Below are 4,133 nucleotides of genomic sequence, written 5' to 3'. Positions count from 1 at the left end.
TCTTGCAAACAAGGCGCTTGTGTTCATGGCCAAAGGAATATGTACGCCGTGGAAGCAGCCTCTTGGCTACTTCTTTGCAGATAAGTCAGCGCCTGCAACTGTTCTGCATGACCTTCTCTTCAAATAACACAAAATGTTGGTTGGAGCTGGATTGCAGCTTGTGGCTGTGGTTTGTGATCAGGGGAACCAAAATGTTTGTTTTCGAAACTTGTGACCCCTGAAAAGCCGTACTTAAGTGTGAATGGTGAACCGCTTTTCTTTATTTTTGATCCACCGCATTTGCTCAAGTGCTTGCGCAATATGCTCTTCAAGTATGACTTCAGGGTAGGCAGTGACACAATTAAAAGCTCGTACATACGACAGGCTTATGAGAAGGATCGAGAAATGCAAATTCGGTCCATCCCAAAGTTGAGTGCCCGGCACTTTAACTTTTGCTTCGAAGATGTCTGTGAAACTCGCAGCACAGGTATTCAGCAATCATTGCGCTGCTGCATTGTGCACATTGGTAACATTCCAACAGTTGCCATCAGAGGCTATCCACACAGCCAGATTTGTTGAGAGGATCGATAGACTCTTTGACAGTCTAAATACTTCACAGAAGCGGGGAAAGTCTCCGTATGCATCTGCAATTTGTGCAGGATCTGTGCATGAAGAGTTTTTGGAAGAGTGTATTGCAGTTTTCGAAAACATCGAAGTTCTAGGCTGTGCGCGGCAGCCTCTTTGCATCCGTGGCTTCTGCCAAACTATGAGGGCTGTGCTGCTGTTATGGAACCACCTGGCCTCTCGCTATGGTTTGACATACCTCCTTACCAGGCACCTGAACCAGGATGCACTTGAAAACACCTTTGCTATTGTTAGGTCGAAATCTGGATCGAACAGCAACTCGTCTTGCTGGCTGTTTCAAGCAGCATTTAGGCATCCTTTAGTTAGCAACCTTTTCAAACTGTCGGAAAGCAGCAACTGTGCTAAGACATGTCTAGCCTTCTAGCCACTCTCCCAGTTTGTTTATCTAAGTCTGCTCCTTCTCTCTGTACAGCTGCCACATCTTTGCCAGTTGCAGTAGAAGTTTTGCCATATGATTATCAGTCTCCAATACTAGAGAACAACATTGTCTATTTTGCTGGCTGGCTTGCCTACAAGTTTATGAATGATCACAGGTGTGCTACAGGGCCACATACGTGCGAGGTGAGGCTAGAAAACGCCGCCTTTGCCGATCAGAGCCAAGTTCTCTTGTACTTAAGTGTCAAAAATCCTGGAGAAGGTGACTTTGTGAGCCTGTCAGTTCTTACACCCTCGTTTGTAGCTTTCATCAATGCTTGCGAGCAGGTTTTTGTCCCATCTAGTTCCAATATTGTGGGAAGAGAACAAGTAGGGCATGATCTGTGCGTGGTGATGACGTTTATGATGGTTTGTTTGCCCTGTTCGTCAGGGTGAGGCTGCACTGGCTTGCACGCAGAAAAAATCTTGAACTGCACAGTCAAACTACTAAACGGAAAGCCACGAAGCAAGCACTGAGGCTAAGCAAATGAAAAGGATGCAATTCCCGAGCTGTTGGCTGAATATTTTGTGAAGTTGCAGGCTATTATGCAGCCTGTGCAACAAATCAGCTTAGTCTGGTTTAACGGTTGCAAAGGGTTTTTTTCTGGTTCACAGCCTGGTTTTATTCTTTTATTTTTTACTTGTGTATTTTGATTTGCTAGGATGTGACGTGGTTGCTCACAGGGGCAATGGTTTAACAATGTAGCATCTTTCATCGTTCATTCCACTATGTCACTCTTTTAGGGTACTTTTATGCCATGTACAGCCTGTTCAAGTGTCACCTATGTACTTGTGCAATATTGTCAGATAAAACGCCATACCGATAAAGCGAATGCCTCTGAAAGGAGACTTTCTAGGCAATGGATTAACCTAGTTTCCGTGGCGCTGGGATTAATTTTTCCAGCTGCTCGCCCCCCCTGCAGTTCCGTGCTGGCAGGTATAATGAAATCAACCATTGTCATCATAACTACCACTCGGCACCACTGGCTACCAGGCCACCTTTTAGCAGGCTAGTTGCATCTCAGAGTTTTTAGTAGGATCTTTGTCAGCGCAACGAACAGAACAGCGTTGGACTTTTATCTGGCTATATTGTAGCGTACAGTACAATGATTACATGCTTTACTACCCCGCGAATGTCCTTGCACTTCACTGTACGCTGTACTTCATGTGTACTTTTGTTGACGTAAAATTACTTCAAATTGATCCGGCTAACGACTAGAAGTACTCTGGAGATGGTACGCCGGCTCAATGTATGGTATTTGCTCCTACGTTGAGCACGTTTGAGGGTGCTAAAGCTGGCTTTAACATTGCCTTGCAGATGTAAACGCACCTGCTATATTTTTGAGCTGAAGAAATTAAATGTGAAGAATAATCCCAGTGTGCTCTATGGTCTGTGTTGATGCGCCTACTTATGTCATGTTATGTTTGCTTCAATTGAAGCTGTCGTAGCATTGTTTTCTATACTTTTCAATTTCCTAACTGACAACGTTCGTGGCACTTCAGGGCTTTTTCCTATCTGCACTGTGACTATTGAGATGATTAGCCAACTTAAACAATACTGCTTGTGCTGCCTGTGACATGTATTTTTCGTTTGTGTGCCAAGGGTGTGCTTTGTGACTGTATTTGTTTGGTTGCTGCAATAAACAATGAATATGAAACTATGAAAACCATACTTGCCGTACACTCTATTGCGAACTGTGCACTTGAGCCAGTGCTTTGTGCATCATACCTTGCTGTACTCAAAAGCTCTCAAAAGTACTAGCACCAGTATTTGCACTACGAATCATGCATGCTTCGCCAGTGTCTGGAAGTGTTGCTGCCTTTCTATGCTGCCCCTCCTTTACCAGTCACTTTCATTGCGTTCCCAATTGCACATTAACAAGGCCATAACTAGCAGGAACTCGAGCACATTTGACTGGCAAAGGTTGGGACGCGCTGAAAGGCAGCAACCTTCGAGAGGTACGGGCTCGAAAACGCGGATTCTACAGAAAGACCGCTTTATAATTCGCGCCAGAAGCATACGTATGCGTGACGTCATTCTACGTCACGTTTGCGTAGTTTGCCCCCCAAAATCCAGGGGGCGCTGGAGTGCCCACGAGCCGCCATTTTTTGGACCAATGGGCGTCTATGGAGCCTTCGCTACCAGTACATCTACCTTGGAAAAACGCGATAAGCCGGCTTGATGTAACGGGTGGCGAAGGGTGAACGACTGTGATAAAGTTTTTGGAAAAACACAGCAGTGCCTGACGCCTGCGATGTGCAGGTGAAGCTAATTTGAGCTATTGACAAAGGTCAGAGAATTTTAAACACTGCCAGCCCAGCTGCACTGAGCGTTCAAACTGCAAAATGATTGTATGTTTGTTTTACAATTTTCGTTTTGTCTTTTTTGTTAACACGTATTTCACTGTGTGCGACAATTAAAGCAACCGATCGTAGGTTAGAACACCGCGTTGCTGTGCTCCATGGCAGCAGTTGGATTCCACCATAGTTCACAGATTATTTCCTTTTTATTAAAGCGAGACACGAACCTACCAACTTAGCGCAAGGTGCCAAGAATAATGCAGAGAATGCTTCGTTTTAAAAAGAAAGAAACGTGATCGTGGTCTAATTGCTTGAGCGCCCGGCTTCTGTTCTCGGCGTTAAATGTTCGATTTCCACATTGGTAACACTTCATTAATGCGAAAGCATTATATGCCATATCAATTGGAATATCCGGCGGCTTGGACGGAGATGGTACAAAAAGTCACGTGGTCACAGAGACACGCTCGTGGCACTGCTCGCGCGCTCGTCGTCGTCTTCTTCCTCAGCTGGCTCCGATGGCGCTCATCATGCCAGCGTTCTCATACTGCCCCTCCCTCAGCAAGGGGCTGACGGCACTGGCGCACTACAAGTCGGCATGGCGATTTCGGCGACTCCTGTTGTGCGCTCCCATGGACGAACGTTCGACTTCTCAGCCCAGCCTCTTTGGACGTCCACGCAAGTATGCGAGTGCGGCCGAGGCACGTGAAATGATACAAGGCAAAGTGAAAACAATACCATTATGTTTCCTAAAACGAGTAATCACTGCGAAGACGTCGCAATGCTTTCGCATTCAT

At 45.8% G+C, this 4,133-nt stretch overlaps 1 pseudogene; it reads left to right on the top strand.

The window, feature by feature from the left end:
* The first annotated feature begins 379 nt into the window (after positions 1 to 379).
* Positions 380 to 2,084, top strand: LOC142571114 (uncharacterized; annotated as a pseudogene).
* The last annotated feature ends 2,049 nt before the right edge of the window (positions 2,085 to 4,133 follow it).

The sequence above is a fragment of the Dermacentor variabilis genome, chromosome 2, assembly GCF_050947875.1.
Source record: "Dermacentor variabilis isolate Ectoservices chromosome 2, ASM5094787v1, whole genome shotgun sequence".
NCBI lineage: Eukaryota > Metazoa > Arthropoda > Arachnida > Ixodida > Ixodidae > Dermacentor > Dermacentor variabilis.
This window is presented reverse-complemented; position numbering and strand designations above follow the sequence as displayed.